At 45.0% G+C, this 22,333-nt stretch overlaps 1 long non-coding RNA gene across 3 annotated transcripts in view; it reads right to left on the reverse strand.

Annotated features, from left to right (window-relative positions):
- The window catches only part of LOC122461475, an 81,365-nt gene extending 59,945 nt beyond the window's left edge, over window positions 1-21,420 (reverse strand). For all 3 annotated transcript variants that reach the window (XR_006283395.1, XR_006283394.1, XR_006283393.1), the window contains exons 1-2: window positions 20,973-21,420; window positions 15,326-15,489 (exon numbers count right to left, since the gene is read on the reverse strand). This is a non-coding gene — a long non-coding RNA (uncharacterized LOC122461475). The remainder of the gene's footprint in view (window positions 1-15,325; window positions 15,490-20,972) is intronic.
- Between the last annotated feature and the right edge of the window lie 913 nt (window positions 21,421-22,333).

Raw genomic sequence — 22,333 nt, forward strand, 5'->3', positions numbered from 1 at the left:
TCAAATGCCAAACTTGACTAGACGCCTGGGTGTTTATGGCAAGGGAATCCAAAAGCAGTGAGGGATGCGGGTAGGTTGTTAGAGTCTGGAGCTTGGTGTATAGCTTCTAGGAAACCCACAGCACAGCACAGGGAGAATGCTACCAAGCCAACTGGGCTTAGCCAGGCAGCACTGAGCAAGTACAATGTGACCACAGAGAGGATAGCAGAACCTTGGTTAACTGGGACTTGTCGACTAGGGTTGCATTGTATAGACAAAAGGATCCCTTTTCTAATTGGCACCCATTCTCTTGAGTTCAGGACAAGAGAAATACTATCTTCTACACCTTGATTTCATACTAGAAGGACTAATTAAAACTGTGACAATCATCCTGCAAATGAGCAGAATGTGCCCTTTCCCTCCCTTTATAATGTTTTATTGGTTTTCAGTTAAGTCCATGAGTACTGTACATAAGAGAGCAGCAGATAGCTCTCTGCCCTGGGAAAAGGGGCAGGCTGCAGTGAAATTCTGCACCTGGAGGAACAAAGGCCTGATATCACAGGGAACAAATCAAAGTGAGTTTGCAACATCCTGACGCCAATGCCACTGGAACCTAGTGCTGTGCTAAATAAAGAAGACAACATGTTCTTAAATCTGTGTCTCCACCAGGTATTATTCCCAGTGATCCCACTTGCAGAGTTTGCTCAGCAGGCTGGTTTTCCAGGAGCGCTCTTTATGCTTTACCAGGTCAGCTGTCACTTGTTACTTGAACTCTGAGATAAATGAGCCCTACCTACAAATGCATTCCACTGTCAAAGCCTGTTAACTCCCCATCTGCCATTTTCCATATTCCTCACCCTGTAGCATGAGGCAGACTCGGTTCAAGGCAAGCAACATGGAAACAAAGACAAGACACCAAAGCTCATTTCCTTTGAGCTTATTTACAAGTTTTACCATTAAACTTGCCCGCATTATGCAAGCAGCTTGCCATCTTCGCCTAATTCTCTGACTTTAATGATATAATTGAACAACCCAAAACCTCATTTTTTCCCAGGAAATATTAAACATTACCATCTTAATGAAAAAAGAAGAGTACTTGTGACGCATCCGATGAAGTGAGCTGTAGCTCACGAAAGCTTATGCTCAAATTTGTTAATCTCTAAGGTGCCACAAGTCCTCCTTTTCTTTTTGCGGATACAGACTAACACGGCTGCTACTCTGAAACCCATCTTAATGAAATGGTCCACTCTGCATACAAATGACTGGCAGCGGATTTGCCATTGTCTTAGCCCATTGCTAGGCAAAAGGACAAATGCCCTCTCTTGTCAACACTAGGAGCAACAACACACTTTGCTGACATTCCTTAGTTGGACAGCACAGACTCAGAGGCAGGGTGAAGGCAGATACAAGGAAATAATTGGGGAAGGGTCAAGAGGTGTGAATGAAATAACTGTCCCATATTCAAACCAAACCTTTCAGAGGTTTAGAAAAGTTGAGTGAGACTCTGATTTAGCAAAGCATTTAAGGATGTGAGTAGCCTTACTGGAGTCAAGTGTTTGCTGGATCAGGGCTTGAATGTCTTTACTTCTTGGTTTCAGCAAGACCCAGAAAGCATGGGGAAGACACCATCGCCCCCATACACTCAGAATGGTCCCCCACTCAAATGAGCATCACTTCTATCTTGTCAGGAATGAGTTTGGTAATCAGCTTGATCTCGTATAAGCCCCCATTCCAGCCCCCAAATCCTGGGAAAGTGGAGGCACTGCCCCTGCTGGAGTCGATAAGCACTTTTCATTCTTAATTCCAAAATGCTTTATTGACATATATAATTTACTTGTCCATATGGTGAGGAATCCATGAGAAACTGCAGAGGCATGTGAAAAAACTGCTCTTTTCATGCTTCAGCTGTCTCGCCTGCTCTCTGCCCACTTATCTATTATAATGGAGCCTTAGCTTTTTATCGCATCAATTGGTTGGTAGGAAAGCTTCTTGTCTCAACATTTTGTGGCCTATTTGGTCCAGTGTCATACTTCGGCATCTCCATGGGGGACCTTTGAGGAATCACAGGAAATCATTAGGATGGAATATGATCCAGGAGCCATTACAAATTTGATTCCTTGTGTTGAATTAGGATTTGAACCTTGCAATACTGTTTTCCAAACACAAATCTCAATTTTTTTTTGCTGTATTTGTATTTTCATATATGGATGCCTTCAGTTACTCAACTTCTTGTACTGTACTGCAATCCCCAGACAAAGAAATTCTGGCCGACTCTTTCAGGGTGCAACAATTCCTTAGCTTTAGTTCATGCTCCCTAAATTGTTTTTGATACCACCTCAAAGAACCTGGGAACATCTTTCATTTTTATTCTCATCAGAAATGTGTAGAGCTCAAGGAGGTGAAGTTGGCATTTCTGCTTTTGCAAAAGATACAGGCCTCACTTGTGCACCTCTCAGGCAGCTTGCCTGCCCTTCTTTTCACTCTAATATTCTTTCCAGAGAAAGGAACCCAGAACAGCACACAGTGTTCCTAATGCAGCCCATTTGATCTCCTGGAATTCACAGATAAGAGCCACAAGGCTCCAGTGGTTCTCCCACTTGTGTTCATTAGCTCCAATCATATAGTCCAGAATTCATTTGTTTTTCCATGTGGCACCTTAGAGACTAACCAATTTATTTGAGCATAAGCTTTTGTGAGCTACAGCTCACTTCATCGGATGCATACTGTGGAAAGTACAGAAGGTCTTTTTATACACACAAAGCATGAAAAATACCTCCCCCCACCCTGCTATTCCTACCTACATGCCTCCAGCTTTCACCCTGACCACACCACACGATCCATTGTCTACAGCCAAGCTCTGCGATACAACCGCATTTGCTCCAACCCCTCAGACAGAGACAAACACCTACAAGATCTCTATCAAGCATTCTTACAACTACAATACCCACCTGTGGAAGTGAAGAAACAGATTGATAGAGCCAGAAGAGTTCCCAGAAGTCACCTACTACAGGACAGGCCTAACAAAGAAAATAACAGAACGCCACTAGCCGTCACCTTCAGCCCCCAACTAAAACCCCTCCAACGCATTATTAAGGGATCTACAACCTATCCTGAAGGATGACCCAACACTCTCACAAATCTTGGGAGACAGGCCAGTCCTTGCCTACAGACAGCCCCCCCAACCTAACTCACCAGCAACCACATACCACACAACAGAACCACTAACCCAGGAACCTATCCTTGCAACAAAGCCCGTTGCCAACTGTGTCCACATATCTATTCAGGGGACACCATCACAGGGCCTAATAACATCAGCCACACTATCAGAGGCTCGTTCACCTGCACATCCACCAGTGTGATATATGCCATCATGTGCCAGCAATGCCCCTCTGCCATGTACATTGGTCAAACTGGACAGTCTCTACGTAAAAGAATAAATGGACACAAATCAGATGTCAAGAATTATAACATTCATAAACCAGTCGGAGAACACTTCAATCTCTCTGGTCACATGATTACAGACATGAAAGTTGCAATATTACAACAAAAAACTTCAAATCCAGACTCCAGTGGGAGACTGCTGAATTGGAATTCATTTGCAAATTGGATACAATTAACTTAGGCTTGAATAGAGACTGGGAGTGGCTAAGTCATTATGCAAGGTAACTTATTTCCCCTTGTTTTTTCCTCCCCCCCCCCCCCCCCCAGACGTTCTTGTTAAACCCTGGATTTGTGCTGGAAATGGCCCACCTTGATCATCATACACATTGTAAGGAGAGTGATCACTTTAGATAAGCTATTACCAGCAGGAGAGTGGGGTGGGGGGAGGTATTTTTCATGCTTTGTGTGTATAAAAAGATCTTCTACACTTTCCACAGTATGCATCCGATGAAGTGAGCTGTAGCTCACGAAAGCTTATGCTCAAATAAATTGGTTAGTCTAAGATGCCACAAGTACTCCTTTTCTTTTTGCGAATACAGACTAACACGGCTGCTACTCTGAAATTTGTTTTTCCCGATTATGAAAATATATTTTGCATTTAGTGCCCTATCTACTCTGGGCCTAGCTCCTTCTCAGCTCCACTACTATTAGTCTTGTGGTCTCTCTACAATAAACTATACCCCCAGATCCTTCTCCTGATTTACATTCTATCCTGCAACCATACCACCTCAGACTGATCTTGTCAGAGCTTAAGCTAAAGAGAGCTAGACAGGGTCAGTCACTGCAAGGAAGATGTAAAAGGAAAACCTAGGAGCTGCAAGGAGTGGTGCTGGAACTTCAATACATCACATAGCTCTGAGACAATTACCAGCCAGTGCCCTGGCACTACCATAATGTAGATGCCATATGAAGACCCACGGTGAGCATTACAAAGAGCGGCATGGGATTTTTAAGAGTAGGTGGGTTATCCCCAGAGTCCTAGTCAAATTCCAGTTTGGTAACTACATTCTACCTGCCTAGATTCTTCCTGTGATTTCAATTTCCTACCCTGTGCTCTAGCATAATGCCACATTTCACCAGAAGTGGCAGGACTTTGGTAGGCAGAGAGATCACTATATTTTGTGCCAGAGTCGGAGACCCTTATTCCCAGTGAATTGTACCTTACTGCTCTCAGAGTCCCACTGAAACCAATGGGACCACTCCGAGTGGAGTAAGCTACTGTTCAGTATGAATAAGGGGGATCAGAATCTGGCCCTTATGGCCCAATCCAACTCTCATTAAAGTCAGTGAAAAGAATCCCATTGGCTACAGCGGGAGTTCCATTAGACCTGTAGTTTAAACAAGAACTTTCAAAGAATGTCTTCGTTCCAGAACACTCCGCAAGAAAAAAAAAGCACCATTATCCTCTAGAACCCCAGAGCCATCTGCTGCTCTGGTTTGTGTTTTTCACTGTATGATTCACTCTCAGTATATTCCCTAGTCATGTATTTTTTTCCTTGGCACCATTTCTGTACTCTACATTCCTTTGCAGTGATTTGCATAAGCCACTCATCTACCCCTTGACTCCTGCTTTCTAAGTCTTTCTGAACACAGGTTTCAGAGTAGCAGCCGTGTTAGTCTGTATTCGCAAAAAGAACAGGAGGACTTGTGGCACCTTAGAGACTAACCAATTTGAGCATACGCTTTCGTGAGCTGCAGCTCACTTCATCGGATGTAGCTCACGAAAGCTTATGCTCAAATAAATTGGTTAGTCTCTAAGGTGCCACAAGTCCCCCTGTTCTTTTTCTGAACACAGTTGCCCTCAGCTATGTACTGAGTGCCCACTCCAGCTGATCATCTGAGGAAGTTTATCACCTCATCTCGTCTCTATTCAGAGAATAGAGATCTGATCTTCACAGGTCTCACTCCTCTCCACTGGATTATGTCTTCCCACCCATGAAATCTGCATTTTGTCACCAGTCCAGCTCTTTCTCCACCAAAGGGGAAATGCACTAACCTGGTAAACTTGGGTTATTAAGACCCTCTCAAGCTATGCAAGGTTCTCCAGCCTAGTGAGAGATTGCAATCCTACCTTCCTGTCATTTAAACTGTTGCCTTCCCTGCCCCCGCCCCCCCAGGAGCTCAATTTGAAAAAACAATGTGTTATTCTTACAGTTAAGAAGTTGTGAGTGATAGGTACTGAAGATACAATGACCCCACACATGACATTATCCCATTTACTGTATGTATTATATTTTGTTTCTTTCTTCTATTTGGTTCTTCTGCTCTGCCCGCTCTCCGCTGGTTTTCACCTGATTCTTTCAATACACTTTCTCTTTTTGCTTCTCTTACACATCCTCTAACACATTAGCACTGATCTTTCGAACCCATGCTGTTCTCCTTTAGTGTTGAACACATGAACAAATTCACCCATCACTACACCCAAATAACTTGCTCCTTTTGTCATAGGTTTGCTGTCTCTTCCCCCTCCCCCCAAAAAAGTGAACAACCTAGGTGCTACTCAATGCATTGGCTTTGATTTTTTGTGGGAATCAAGACTGAAGTCTTACGAAGTATTGGAGTTACAATAGAGCTGGATATCAGGCTTTTGGAAGGTTACATGGAATATTCATATAGATCAGGTGGCAAGGATATGACTGGAAAACTGATACCACATGTGGAAGCCTTAATCACTAGAATATACATTGCTGAGGACAAGTTTTCAGCCTCTAAAGCAGTATATATCCCAGGCTGGCGATGCCTACAGCTTACAAGGAGTAAATCCCCATGTTGGTGGGAGCTCATCTGGCGGTGCTAGATTACTGTGTAGATGAAGGAATCCTTCCCTTGGGCTGCGGTGTGGCTCTGGGACTACAGCAGAGGGACTACTTCAGCCTACAACAAAACAAAGGATGCAAGCAGGAGTGGCTTTTCTGGGCATGCCCCTTCCAGTACACAGCCTTGCAGGGAGCCCTCTCAGAGGGAAATTCCATGGTATGCAGCTGGTGCACAGTTCTGTAACTTCGGCAAACCCGGGGCAGTCCCGGCCGTCATCCTTCCTCACACAGCAGAAACACAATGGCTCGGCTGCTAGGGCAACAGTGGTGGCAAAGGAAGCAGTGCTAGGGTTGGGCAAAAGACACTCCAACATTTCAGAGGCCTGCTCAGAAACGCCAAGTATAGCCCTAGCTCTACGCTGACTTGTGCAGGGAACCCTTTTCTTGATGGGCGATGTAATTCTGGCTGAGAAAGAGGCCCTGTTTCACGAAGGCATCATGCTAATAGCTGCCTGTCCCCCTCTCCCTTCCCTCAGCGGAAAGGCCACTGTAAAAGTTTCCTCTTGCAACTCTCACATCTCATTTACATATTTGAGATGGTTTAGATTAGGCAAGAGGCAACAGTGTTATTTCAGCTAATGAGAACATAATGTTTTATTGTTGGCTTCCACAGCCACTTAAGTACATCCCTATCTAATTAATTTTGGAAAACAGAAAGTGACTTGCCAAACAAATTGCACAACAGCCTGTCAGCCCGTAAAATTAAACAAGTGAATGTTAGCTGGGAAAACAGACAGAGTGTGTGTGGAAAATGAAAACTATTTCATAAATAATTGATTTCCAGAAGCACCAACACAAGGAGGAAAGTGGGTAGAAGGAGCCAACAAGTTTCCCTTTTCCCTCCATCCAACGGGCACTGCTTGGCAGGGAATTGGCAAAAAAAGTAACACCCCTTCTCAACCAGCCATCACGAAGGTTGGAACCCATGACCTCAGGCACGATAGCACAGTCCTCAACTTGTGGACAAGCCATTAGAGGCAGACCCACTGTGCCTTTGTTAGATAGTGTTATACACATGAAAAGTGTGCACTGTTTTGCACATGCTTGGCTAGCCCCCCTGCCAGCGGTGATGCACACCACACACGTGGACACAGGTGGAAATGAGGGTTTGCATGTATATCGGATCCAGCAAACCACTGAACCAAGCAAAACTAGGGCTGTTTGTTTATACTCAATTTGCTGCACGTTTTCTCATCACAAGTGTCCTTTCCTCTCTCACACAAATAAGCAAATATCCCCATCTTATCCTCTATTCTAGAATCGTAGGACTGAAACGGACCTTGAGAGATCATCTAGTCCAGTCCCCTGCACTCATAGCAAGACTAAGGCTTATCAGACCATCCCTGACAGCTGTTTGTCTAACTTGCTCTTAAAAATCTCCAATGGTGGAGATTCCACAACCTCCCTGGGCAATTTATTCCAGTGCTTAACCAACCTGACAATTAGGAAGATTTTTCCTAATGTCCAACCTAAGCTGCCCTTGCTGCAGTTCCACCTCATTCACAGATCAGCAACATTTCTGAGAGGTCTCTCAAAACCAGCAGAGTTACTGGAATTAAAAGAACTTTGTTAAAGGTTTCAGAGTAGCAGCTGAGTTAGTCTGTATTCACAAAAATAAAAGGAGTACTTGTGGCACCTTAGAGACTAATAAATTTATTTGAGCATAAGCTTTTGTGAGCTACAGCTCACTTCATCGGATGCATAAGGTGTCACAAGTACTCCTTTTCTTTTTGTTAAAGGTTTAATGTTAGGATATAGATATTCAGGCCTGTCTGTAAAGGCTTATACTCTAAGAATTTAGGTGTATTCTTATCACTTGGCTAGTTATAGAGGTATAAAAGAATCAAAATCACTGTCTACCAGTGTAAGGTCCTTCTCTTACTGTGACAGTCTGAGGCCCTGTTCTTAGGCTAAGGCCTTTGGCTAAGCAACAGAGGCAGCCATAAGCTGGGAAGCGAATGGTCACATCCTCACATTCCAACCTAGTCACATTGAAATAAGGTGCTATTGGGCTGTTAGGAATACAATCCTGTCCTGATAATGCCTATCGCCTCCAGAGAAAGGGAAGTGCCTAGAAAATGTAAAAGGAAACTTAGTTTGATAGCATAGTGTCTGGCAAGAATTCACTTATCAATAACTGGGATGTGAAATCCTCACTTCTGTATTGTTTTGTCATTATAGTTCCCACTTTGCTATTGTTTGTCTGTATAATCTGTCTGGTTCTGTGATTGTTCCTGTCTGCTGTATAATTAATTTTGCTGGGTGTAAACTAATTAAGGTGGTGGGATATAACTGGTTACATAATCATGTTACACTGTTAGGATTGGTTTGTTAAATTTCAGTAAAATGATTGGTTAAGGTATAGCTAAGCAGAACTCAAGTTTCACTATATAGTCTGCAGTCAGGAAGTGAGTGTGGGGGGGAATGGGAACAGGGAATGGGGGTGGGGAAATTGGAATCATGTTTGGCTAAGGGCAGGAATGGGAACAGGGACACAGGTGTAAGGCTCTGTGGTGTCAGAGCTGGGAAGGGGGACACTAAGGAAGGAAACTGGAACCATGCTTGCTGGAAGTTCACCCCAATAAACATCGAATTGTTTGCACCTTTGGACTTCGGGTATTGTTGCTCTCTGTTCATGAGAGAAGGACCAGGGAAGTAAGTGGGTGAAGGAATAAGCCCCTAACACGTAACATCAGGTTAAAAATCATATTTAGGAAAACAATGTCCTTTTGGTGTAATTCTATATTCAGTTAGATAAACAAGAACCTGATTGACATGGGAATCACATGAGCATTTAAAAAACAGCCATGCGCTAAGATCTCACAAAAGACACCCAGATAATGTAAGGAATAGCTATACAATTCAGCTGATAGATGTAGAAGTTTGCCATGTGTTATGTTGCTATATGGGCTGATTCTGCCCTGTAGTGCACCTTCTGGAGTCATTTACATCTGTGCAAAGCAGATGTGAAATGCTATCAGATCAGTATAGTCATGTTTTATGCTCACTTTAAACAGGTACAAATAACGACAAGGTGTCAAGAGCTGCCAAGGTAACAAAAAGAAAAGAACACACACCACATTTGATTAATCAAACTGAATGTTTTTTTAAAATCCAACTTATGTTTCACTCTTTATGCAGTTTGTCTGCGTTTGCATTTCTTAGTTTGATTGTAACCAGACTGATCAATTTCGCTTTTGTTTGTAATCAGGTTCCATTTCATTTCACTCAGAGTCCCAGGCACTCTGCTGCAATGTTTTGCTTCTAACCAATGCAGGAGTTAGTTTGCTTGAAACAAGAAAAGGAGTACTTGTGGCACCTTAGAGACTAACCAAATTTATTTGAGCATAAGCTTTCGTGAGCTACAGCTCACTTCATCGGATGCATACTGTGGAAAGTACAGAAGACGTTTTTATACACAAACCATGAAAAAATGGGTGATTTTCTCTCCCCCCACCCCACTCTCCTGCCATTACCCTCTGATCCCACTGAGAGTTACCAAAAGAAACTACAGCATTTGCTCAAGAAACTCCCTGAAAAAGCACAAGATCAAATCTGCACAGACACACCCCTGGAACCCCGACCTGGGATATTCTATCTACTACCCAAGATCCATAAACCTGGAAATCCTGGGCACCCCATCATCTCAGGCATTGGCACCCTGAGAGCAGGATTGTCTGGCTAGGTAGACTCCCTCCTCAGGCCCTACGCTACCAGCACTCCCAGCTACCTTCGAGACACCACTGACTTCCTGAGGAAACTGCAATCCATCGGTGATCTTCCTGACAACACCATCCTGGCCACTATGGATGAAGAAGCCCTCTACACCAACATTCCACACAAAGATGGACTACAAGCCGTCAAGAACACTATCCCCAATAATGTCACGGCTAACCTGGTGGCTGAACTTTGTGACTGTTCTTACCCATAACTATTTTACATTTGGGGACAATGTATACCTTCAGATCAGCGGCACTGCTATGGGTACCCGCATGGCCCCACAGTATGCCAACATTTTTATGGCTGACTTAGAACAATGCTTCCTCAGCTCTCGTCCCCTAACACCCCTACTCTACTTGCGCTATATTGATGACATCATCATCTGGACCCACGGAAAAGAAGCCCTTGAGGAATTCCACCATGATTTCAACAATTTCCATCCCACCATCAACCTCAGCCTGGCCCAATCCACACAAGAGATCCACTTCCTGGACACTACGGTGCTAATAAATGATGGTCACATAACCACCACCCTATACCGGAAACCTACTGACCGCTATTCCTACCTACATGTCTCCAGCTTTCACCCTGACCACACCACACGATCCATTGTCTACAGCCAAGCTCTGCGATACAACCGCATTTGCTCCAACCCCTCAGACAGAGGCAAACACCTACAAGATCTCTATCAAGCATTCTTACAACTACAATACCCATCTGCGGAAGTGAAGAAACAGATTGATAGAGCCAGAAGAGTTCCCAGAAGTCACCTACTACAGGACAGGCCTAACAAAGAAAATAACAGAACGCCACTAGCCGTCACCTTCAGCCCCCAACTAAAACCCCTCCAACGCATTATCAAGGATCTACAACCTATCCTGAAGGATGACCCAACACTTTCACAAATCTTGGGAGACAGGCCAGTCCTTGCCTACAGACAGCCCCCCCAACCTAAAGCGAATACTCACCAGCAACCACATACCACACAACAGAACCACTAACCCAGGAACCTATCCTTGCAACAAAGCCCGTTGCCAACTGTGCCCACATATCTATTCAGGGGACACCATCACAGGGACTAATAAAATCAGCTACACTATCAGAGGCTCGTTCACCTGCACATCCACCAATGTGATATATGCCATCATGTGCCAGCAATGCCCCTCTGCCATTTACATTGGTCAAATTGGACAGTCTCTATGTAAAAGAATAAATGGACACAAATCAGATGTCAAGAATTATAACATTCATAAACCAGTCGGAGAATACTTCAATCTCTCTGGTCACGCGATTACAGACATGAAAGTTGCAATATTACAACAAAAAAACTTCAAATCCAGACTCCAGTGAGAAACTGTTGAATTGGAATTCATTTGCAAATTGGATACAATTAGCTAGGCTTGAATAGAGACTGGGAGTGGCTAAGTCATTATGCAAGGTAACCTATTTCCCCTTGTTTTTTCCTACCCACCCCCCCCTCCTCAGACGTTCTTGTTAAACCCTGGATTTGTGCTGGAAATGGCCCACCTTGATTATCACACACATTGTAAGGAGAGTGATCACTTTACATAAACTATTACCAGCAGGAGAGTGGGGGGGGGGGGGGAGAGAAAACCTTCTGTAGTGATAATCACCCATTTTTTCATGGTTTGTGTATATAAACACGTTTTCTGTACTTTCCACAGTATGCATCCGATGAAGTGAGCTGTAGCTCACGAAAGCTTATGCTCAAATAAATTGGCTAGTCTCTAAGGTGCCACAAGTCCTCCTTTTCTTTTTGCAAACACAGACTAACATGGCTGTTACTCTGAAACTTTGCTTGAAATGTTTCTGTTTTCTTTCTGTATCACCATCACTTCCGATGTCAGTACTGCTCTGCAAATAGCTTTGGTCCATTGCCTGAACAGCCAGTGCAGATCCAGCTGAGCATGCTCCAAGCCACGTTTAAGGTATGTGCCAGGGGACAGTAAAGAAATCTGGAACTGTTATGCAAAATGTGATCATGTGCTAATTTGTGCATTGGTCAAAGACACATTGCCTTGTTTGCACAAGTGAGAGCAAATGTCTGCTCGCCGGAACTTAAACCTGACTGCATGGAATGAGCTTTAGAATGCAGGAAGCGTTCTCCTGCTAGCTGCCTCGAGCATGTTCCTGGTCTGGTCTCTGAGACTCTGCCTATGGTTATTCCTTGTCCTGGGCTGAATGAAGGGCTGCGTTTGGGTTGCTGGTCACTTGCCCTATACAGGGAGAGGGTCTAACTGTTTCCAGTCATCAGCCGAAAGATGCTGTGGCTGGACTCCTAGCCCCTAGCTAAGGCCATTCTTGCTTCTCCTCCCCTGGCTTTAGGGAACTCTGGCTGCCCCCCACTTGTGGCTTTCTTGCTAGCCCATTAGCCAACGTCACAGTCTAGACAGAGCTCCCAGCCTATGGCTGTGGGGCAGTAGGGGACGAGACACTGGTTGGATTCCTCGTGGTTGGGTCTGGAGGCTTCCTAACCATAGAGACCCTAACTAGAGCAGCCATAGTCATGGAGATGCCATCTAGTGTCCCTCCAGCTCTTCAGATCAGGCCAGTTAAGCCCCTAGGCAGAAGCAGCATGTGAAGCAGTGTGGCTTAGCAGAAAGAGCCCTGGCCCAGGAGTCAGGAGATCTGGCCTCTGCTGCTGGCCTCTGGGTGACCTTATCCGGGCTGCTCTTTCCCCTCCCACCTGGTATCTAGTTAGGCTGCAAGCTCTTGGGGGCAGGGATTCTCACTCTGGCTATGTCAACATTGGAGCTAGGACGGGCGATTCCCAGCTTGCACAGAGCTACACAGGGCTAGCCAGCCGAGCACAAACCTGCCCCAACCCCCCTACGTAGGTAGTCGGCTGGCTTGCCTGGGGTGCTACGAGTGCGAGCTGGGAAGCACCTCCCCGCTCAGATGAGGGCCTAGCCTGTGTATCTGTGCAGAGGCCAATGCAATACAGGGCTATAAGTACTACGGTTATTCAGGCTATAAGGAACAGCAGCACAAAGAAGTGCCTTCAAATAAAACTCATGGTGACAGCGGTGACTTTAAACAGGCCAGATTAGCCCCTTGGCCTGAGCCGAGCCAATTTTTTTTTCAGCCATAATTCTGGAAGTGAAATTTACTTTATTTAAGAACATCTGATTTTACTGCTCACGCAGCATCTAAGTGACTTAAAATAAAGTTTCAGCGACAATTATCTGAGTCTGCAAATTGCAGGCAAAAAAACCACAGAGGCCAGTGTTGGGAATTTTATGCCAATTAATGGTTAAAAACCCCAGAAGAGATTCCCCTCAGGACTGTAATATTTAAAGGCAGGCTGGGTGTGGGTCTGGGGGCTTCACCCTTCTACAAGGTCCAGCTGTGGCCCCTAATTAAGAAATGGAATGATAAAGCCAGTAGATTAGCCGCTCACTTCTCCAAACCTTATTCAGGCAAAATTCCCATTCACTTTATACCTATGCATCTTCTCTTCCGGGCCTTACTTGGGTAATCTACCCATTTTAGGTAGTTCTAAGGAACCTATCACCCTGGTATCAAACAGAATCCGGTACAACAAAGAAATTCTGAGTTTATTGGAGCTACACAATCCTCAGTGCGGCTTCAGGTTCTCTTTTAGCGGAGTAAAAAATCAAGTGAAAATACCAGTGACCCTTGTTTACTCGCCCAGCAGGGAATAGTGTTGCTAATCTGGCAGCGAGTGTAACCACACTGTGCATTGGTGCAGTACGGACGGACTGGTCACCAGTAAAACACGCAGTGCCTTCTGAGTGACAGCTCTGAGTGCAAGTGACCATTTTGAAACAGGGGAGGGAAAGGAAACGTGAAGGATGAATCCTTCAGTTCACTGAATACCATAAGTGCAGCACAGTTCACACAGCGGCATCATGCAAAATTAATGATGAGGATGGAAAGTTCATAAGACAGAAAGGGGAACTTCCACTGGAACGGAACCTCAGGAACTACTGCAGGTCTGGAGGGAAAGTTACCTCCCAAGGCAGCAGTTAAATCAGACAATACCCCAGTCAACCATTTAAAAAAATATAGGGAAAAGAACTCTCCCTCATCTGTCCAAGTGAGCATCCCCCAATGTAACGTTCAGCTGCACAGCTAGACCTTTTACTCCTGTTCTGGGTAAACATTTGCACTTAGATCTAAATTACAGTGACAGCTGCTTAAAATGTTTGCTACCATCCTCCCCCTCACTCCCCACGCCAAGCTCATACTCATCTTGCCTCTCTCTACAGCCAATTGCATCCCTCTTCTCCCTTCAGCTAGTGCTAAAATGTGCCTATGTTTTACTTTAAAAAAATCGAGAGCCAGATCATAAGCTGGGATGATGTGGCACAGCTTCAGAGAGCTCAGCTGGAGCAATGCTCATTTCAGTCTGGCGGAGGGGCTGGCCCCAGAACTTTTTGTGCTTGGCCATCAAACTCGGGCTGCGATTAAAGCTGGATCGGGTCAGGTCAATACGTTCTTGTGATACCTCCGAGAAACACCCGGGTGCCACATCAAAGTGGTGCTAATAATTCCGTAGCTAGTGTTCTTCTCTCTGAATCAGTCATAAGCCAATTGTTAAGGATAAAGATATACAAAACTTGATGGGTTCCATGCAGAGGGATCTGGTCCAACAAACCTTTCATCTATGTGAAATGAGGGGAATTCACACCACCAAATCTGCCTTGAGGCTTGAGTGCAGGGGAAAGGGTAGTGGAGGGAGCCCAATACAGACTGTGAGGCTGACTCCAAGTTTGGATTTAGATTTGGCCACGTTGAGAGCTCAGAAGTTTTCAACCCCAAGGGGCTGAAGTGTCACAAGATTAGCTGTTCTTGCAACGTTTCGGAAGCTTGAGAGTCATAAGAGGGAAACAGCTTCTTTGTGGGTTTGGAGCTTTCCTGGAACCCAAGCCCTAGGGATGGGTTTGAATCTAGACAGTCAAATCTAAGCTCCTTGACATTTGAAGAGGGTGAGAATCAAGGCTCTGGCCTCTCTGGTTGTGACGCTAGGTCTACACTTAAACCAATACAGCAGTGCCACTGCAGTGTTTCAGTGGAGACATTCGCTATAGTGACATGACAGGTTCTCCAATCTCTATAGTTAATCCCCCTCCCAGAGAGGCGGCAGTTAAGTTGATGGAAGAATTCTGTCTTTGACCCAGAGCCGTCTATACTGGGGGTTAGATTGGCTTAACTGCATCACTCCAGAGTATGGATTTTTCGCACTCCTGAGAGACATACTTTGGTTGACCCAACTTTTTAGTTTAAACCTGGCCCAAGTTTAACAAACCCACTAAACTCAATGTGAAACTCAGACAAAACCACCATGTACCCCCTAGCAAGAAGGAAGAAAAACCACTCCATACCTGAATGCTTGGGAAGCTCTTCCCGCTCTTGAAATTTTTCCAGGTCTTGGATTTCATTACAGACATTTTTCATGGTTCTCATTAGGAGGCACTGTGTTGCCAGAGTCTGTCTCAGAGATGATGAAGCAAGGACCCAACACTTGGTCAAGAAGTGGACAATATGCCTTTTGAGAAAAATTGGGTCAGTCACCTCCAGTGTCCTGGCCAAGTTTTATATTTACCATCTGAGCTGCTTACTGTAAATTACACTTTTCTTCACTGCCTGCTCTAAATTCTTGTGCTGTGTTTTTGGAGCTGATAAACAGTCTGTATTCCACCCCAGAGGCAGCTGCATCTCACTATATGATACAGCACACTCTCTCACCCTCAATATACAGAAATCTGCAAAGCAACTTTGGGTTAGTCTTCTGAAGCAAGAGCATGACAGAATATTATAGGGTTTGATCCCACCACCCTGGCCCTGATAATAGCCCCTCATTTCAATGGTCGATATATATACGATGTAACATGAGTAAGGGAGATAGAATCAGGCCAATTATTATTCCACTGAGCAGTGGTCTTCATAAACCACATCATCATGAATCTCTTTAGAGCCTCTGCTTAAAGAGGGCCTGATCCTGGCATACATTAAAGTCAATGGGAGTTTTGCCATTGACTTCTGCTGCAGCAGGACTGGGACCAGACTTTGATGGCTAAATTAGCCAGTGAGGAACCATGTAGCTGAGAAATTCACCTACTTATTTTCCCTCTTTAAAAATATGTATTTTTAGATAGTTTGTCATGACCAATATTTCTGCCTTCTCTGTTTAAATTGCATTGCACCCTTGTCTCTCTCTCTGCTGGGCTATAGGCATGAAACAGAGCTCTTCGTGTGTGTGTCTGTTTACCTATTGCTAGTAATGTCTCCTGAGTTAACTAATTAAATTCAAGTTGTTTAATTGAAACATGTTTAGTGCTGTGACTATGTCCATTGCATGGAGAGGAAGATATAAAATAATGTGTATTAGAATCATCTGGGTTTGTTATTTATTTTATACCCTGATTTTAAAAGTGATGCTTGGAGCAATATTAAGTAGAAATTAGAGTAATCTCCATAAGAGCAAGAGAGAAGATATTCCTTTTGTATAACAGTTCTGTAAATTTTGTTTAGCTTGCGTGGGATACAGTTAATTACAGTAATTTATCAAACTGGCACAAGGTAGTATTCACACACAAGGCATTTTTTCCTGCAGTCAGAATCCTTAGTTTTATATGAGACTGGCTTGTGCTAATTGAATTTTCACTTGGGTAGATAAAAATCTTTAACAACTCTAGAACAACTAAATGCTCTTTGTTCAGTGATGTGGATCAGAATGATTTACAGCACCTTTCACATAATCATGCTAATTTTGCATTCATATGATTAATTAAAACAATATGTTCTTCCTTCATAAAATGGAATTAGTGCATCCGAGGAACGAGGTTTCATTGCAAACTTCTCTTTCTGGTACTAAAAGCAATTTTCACACAGCATCTTTTTGGCAGAGATAAGTAAACATGCTTAAGTGGGTAAGAAAATAGCATTAGGGATCAAATTCATCTGTGGTATAATGGTGGTGAATTCAGTGGTGTTACAAAGATAATTTAGCGTTCAGGCTCTGCAACGGAGCAGGTCCGTATTAAGCTAGTCTTGTGGGTTTGGAAAGCAGGAGGAGGTGCTTGGTATCACCATTTCCGATAGAAAGAATGTCCCTACCATTTCTAAAGCAAGGCGCTAAAAAGTGTCTGCAGCAGAACCTGAAACTCATCTGCTTTCAGGTTTTGGTCCACACTGGATTCAGCTCAGGTTTGCTGAAAGGCTCAAAGATCACTCAAGATCCTCTGGTCTGTGATGGCTGCTGTGTCCCCCTTTGGCGGCACAAGGCAGACTTAAGGCCAATTTATAATGGCTCCTATATCAAAACAACCTTCTTAGAGCCCAGCATCACATCTAGCACAATGAAGAATCAGCCCCTCAGTTGCTGGGGCAATAGCTAGCTTTACTCTTTGGCCTCCAGCTGGTAGCTCTGGACTCTCACGGGAGCTATACAGATAGTCCCCATACTAGCAGGGTCAGGACATCACCAGTGGCCTTAAAGGGACATATTCCATGATATTGGAGTCTGATTGATAGTGCAGGACAACATGGCAGAGAGAGAGAGAAACAGAGAAAACAAAGCAGAGGAAAATTTGCCCAAAAGGTTTAGAATATTTTATGCATGACCCATTGTCCTGAGGCACAGGACCCAGAGCCTGGATGTCCACACAGAAATGAAACAGCCCTGCAGCCCGAGCCTGAGCTGGCAGCTGCCGTTTTTCCTTTGCAGTGTAGACATATCATCAATGGGCCACTTCATCTTGAATGGGCCCTTAGAATAGGTGCTAACTGCTTATGGCTAAATCTGTTCAGTCTTGTATTTAGTGGCATAGGCACCAACTTCCCCTCCTTCCCATGAGCGCTCAACCTCACCTCTGTCCCCAGTCCTGCCCCACCTCTTCCCACCCCTCCTCCAAATCCCTGCCCCGGACCCGCCTCTTCCCCTGAGCATGCCACATTCCCGCTCCTCCCCCTCCCTCCTGGAGCGTGCTCATGCTGCCAAACAGCTGTTTGGTGGCGGCCAGGTGGGAAACGCTGGGAGGTAGGCAGAGGAGCGGGGACACGGCGCGCTCAGGGGGAGAGGAGGTGGTGGGGCGGGTGGTGCTTGGCTGCCGGTGGGTGCAGAGCACCCACTAATTTTTCCCCATGGGTGCTCCAGCCCCATAGCACCCATGGAGTCGGCACCTATGTTTAGCAATGACAATCTGAGTACCTTTCCCAGACCCGACGAAGAGCTCTGTGTAGCTTGAAAGCTTGTCTCTCTCACCAACAGGAGTTGGTCAAATAAAAGATAACACTTCACCCACCTTGTCTCTCTAACCCGCTCCTGAGTGAATTTTAAAGTCGGTAGTCTTGACACAGAACGTGCCTGGAGAGTTAAACTGAGTATTCATGGCATCACAAGAAACTATGACTCCTGACTGTATGTAATACAAGTCAACTCCCTGACTGCTTTTGTGCAGCAAACAGCTGCAAAATGTCCATACATTGCACCGTGTGTCTCCAGCTAGACATGCATCAGCTCTTGGGATCAGACTTTTTCCACATCTTGTGCACGCAAGCTGGAATTTGTCCCCCTGAGCCTGGGAATTCTCTCTCCTGCTCTCAGGGGTTTGATGGTAACAACTTTTAATACTCAGGTGTCGGTTTACTGTTTCTAAGCTTGTTTCAGGTTTTCCAAGTTTGTCAAGTTGCTCTAGGTTTTGCTGTTTCACCACAGCTATTCAAATAGGAAAACAGGCTGAACTGGCGAGAGTTAAATATCTCTTCAGCTATAGCTGCTGTGAAAGGCTTGTAACTGTTGAGCTAATAACCAGCCTGTCTGATATTTCCATGTTTTGCATTCCTCCCCTCCCCCCAAAATCAGTTTTCAATGTATGCAGAGCTCTTACGAAACGTTCAACATTTTCCCCTGGTTCTTGAGTTCTCTGGTGAAAACGTGCTCTTTCATAATCCACATTTCTCTGAGGTATAACATAGGCATCAGACATAGATCACCAGAACCCTTTCATCATTACTATCTTAGGATGAATGAGGCCTTAGCCTACAGTATTTTGCTTTGGCTCTTACAGCCTTTGCCCTGAACTCAGATGCAGCATCAGAACTGTGATATTGCCCTGCTATATATTGGGAAACCTGAAGCTATTGTACTGAGATTCCTTATTTGTCCCCCTCCAGTTTCAGCCGCTGTTGATTTGATTTGCCGACTCTGACCGTAAACACTGACCGAATGCCACTTGATGAAAGGTGGTTACAGGAGAGCAGCGAAGCAGATTCCACAGGGGAGCAGGCTTTCTGAGGGCAGAGACCTTAGCAGGGAGTCTCCAAGGAATCCCCAGTTGCCCTCAAGGGGTAATTCTGCAACGTGGTGCATGAGGATTTAGCTGCACAACTATTATTAGCATTAATAGCAGTCATGTGGACAGCTCAATCCCCTGCATTCTGCACTAAATATTTACCTGCCAACTGCTCCTTGTGTCTCATTTCACTTCGAGCATGGATAGAGGCGACAGGCAGCTAAGGTTACCTAATCAGAGTTTCAAAATCCACTGAGGTCATGGTGTCCCCTCTCTGTCTACAGAACGAGCCCTATTCCCAGATCTAACCCATGCGTGAAATTGTGGAGGAAAGCTTGTGGTTTTCCTCAATTGAAACCATAAATGCATCCGATGAAGTGAGCTGTAGCTCATGAAAGCTTATGCTCAAATAAATTTGTTAGTCTCTAAGGGGCCACAAGTCCTCCTTTTCTTTTCATAAAGCACCAGTGAAGCAAAAATGGTTTCTTTGGTCAATCACAAAGACTCACAAGCTGTTTTGGCTGCAGTATTCAAATGTACAAAAAGAGTTCTCAAGTGAAAACTGTATGTGTCAAGTAATTGACACGTCATGGTCAAAGTAGTAACAAAAATATGAAACTCACCCCTGTATACAGAGAGACAGCACAAGGCCTGGGCACAACTTAAGTCCTACATAAACCTCATTTTGAGGGCTTAAGCAGTGCGTCAGTTTTGGGTTTGCCCTCTGCGCAGAGGGAATCTCAACCAAGAGGAGTCCCTTTTTCCAAATACTTGTGCTCTGCAAGTTAATTTATGGTAAGTAAATAAATTTTAAAAGCATAACTGATTAAAATGAACCAGCTGTATTTATTTTAAAGGGAGCAGAGTATATAAACCCCAGTTCTGATATCTAAAAATAAATGAACCTTAGAACAAACCAGGAAAAATTGCAAATAGTAATAATAATAAAGTGGTAGCTTTACGTGTCTCCGTAAACAGAGACAGATCCCAAAGGATGACTGCACAGGTCTTATCTCACACATGCGGCTGACAAGAGGGAGGGAAGAGGGGGAACAGTTGTACCATGGCCACAAGCTCAGGGGCCCCCAAAACATCTGTAAAGGTCTGGTAAATACAGACATGGGAGGAGTTGGACCCCAGGAAACACAACATACCAGAGCCTCAAATGTCTCTCGATGGGCCTGCCTGTAACTACATAAATAAGCATGCAAACACAATTACATTGGATCTGGAGTTGAACCCCACAGCACTTGTGAGCTTGATATTAGTCAAAACAAGTTTGCCTCCCCTTATTGTTATAATGAACGTAAAAAAAAAATTTATATTGATCCAGTATAATCAGATTGTAACTTTTGTACTGTCTTGACCTTGGTCTTTCTTGCTGCCAGGATCACAAACGCAGTAACTTTGCAGCAAGTGGGTGACACCAACTGAAATCCCGGCAATGCCACTGTTTGACATTGTGAAGTGTATTTGGCGCCACAGTTTGCATGTTTGTATTTTAGATGCTGAGACGAACTTCCCTCCAGATGTGATTTCACACTGCTCTAAGGAGAAAAAGGACTGCTGCTTTCTTCCCACAGAATTAGAGAAGAGAAGATCATATGACACCAAGGAGATATTTGGCAACCAGAAACAAAGATTTGGGCCTCGATCCTGCAAAGCACTTCAGCCCATGTTTATCTTTTAAGCTTGGGAGGAGACCTAGTGATGTCAATGGAACAACTCTACTCACCGCTTGGATGGCGCCGCCTCCTGCCCATTCTGGGGCTTAGCTTCACGATGTCAACATCCCTTCCCACACACGCCATCTCTCTGCCCCTCTCTCCGTCTCCAGCTCCTCTCGGGCTGCTGCCTCTTCATGACTCGGCCCTCTGGCCAGGTCACGAAACAGGTTTTCCCCTTTAGTCTTTCCTCAGCAATCTTTGGCACCCTTCCCATGCACTGCCTCATGGGGCCACATCCTCAGTCTTAGTCAGGCTTCCCACTCACTGCCCCATGGCGTCATGTCCACAGGAAAACCAGGCCCACCCTCTCTACACAGCAGCCAAGGCCCATTCACTTCTAGACCTTACTTTCCCTGTGCCCTTCCCTTACCATCTAACACTTTCCCCCTCTCTGGGTTCACCAACTCCTTCCTCCCAGGGAGTAACTTCAGCCTTTCCCAGCCCCTGGCTACTCTGAGTTCCTGGGCTTTATACAGGCCCCTCCTCTTCCTTCACAGGTGAGCTTCCTCCCAATTAGCTCCCTCCGTTGCTGCTGAATTGACTGATTGGGCCCACCTGGCCTACTTCAGCCCTCTCAGAGCCAGCGTGGGGAGCACACAGTGTCACAGGAGGCACATGCTTAAGTGCTTTGCAGGATCAGGGCCTTAGCCCAGTAATTGCACCTGAATGTTTGTGTAACGCTGACAGCCCCCGGGATGGAATCTGGGACCTCTGGAGCTAAATGCATGAGCCTCTACTGCATGAACTAAAAGCCAGATGGCTCTTAGCTAAGGCTGTAGAGCAGACAATCTCTCGCTCGCTAAGTGGTCTCGGTGCCACTAGATGGGACAGAACACCACACCCAGAAGGTGTGTGGGTTACATTTGCAAACTGTCTGAAGACACCAACCCATACTCTAGAGTCAGATAAATGTTCTTCAACCTCTATGGATGAATGTTACTCCCTGGGAAGGAGTAACTGTGCAGCAACTAAGACAGGCTGAACTAAAATGATGGGGAGGAAGGGAGAACAAACAAGGTAGACAACTCCACGCCTCAGGCACAAGGAACTTTCCACTACAAGGTGAAAGCTCATTGGTGCAGGAGCTAGAGCTCTCTCGGGGGCTGGTTCCAGACAGCAGAACCAACTCCCCCAGGTACAAGGGGCCATCACAAACCTCACCCGCTCCCACCCCAAGTGCCAGGAGCACTTCCTCAGCCGGCCTTCTCTCCTATAAACACAGAGCTGGGTGGGCATTAAAAAAATAATAATCCTGCTGAAACAAACTATTCCACAGAGGTGAGAGAACTAACCACACATGACAGATGTTAGCCGCATGGCTCAGGGCACTCCTAGGAGGCGCTCAGATACTATGGTGCTGAAGGTGGCA

Source organism: Chelonia mydas, chromosome 8 (assembly GCF_015237465.2).
Source record: "Chelonia mydas isolate rCheMyd1 chromosome 8, rCheMyd1.pri.v2, whole genome shotgun sequence".
Taxonomy (NCBI): Eukaryota; Metazoa; Chordata; order Testudines; family Cheloniidae; genus Chelonia; species Chelonia mydas.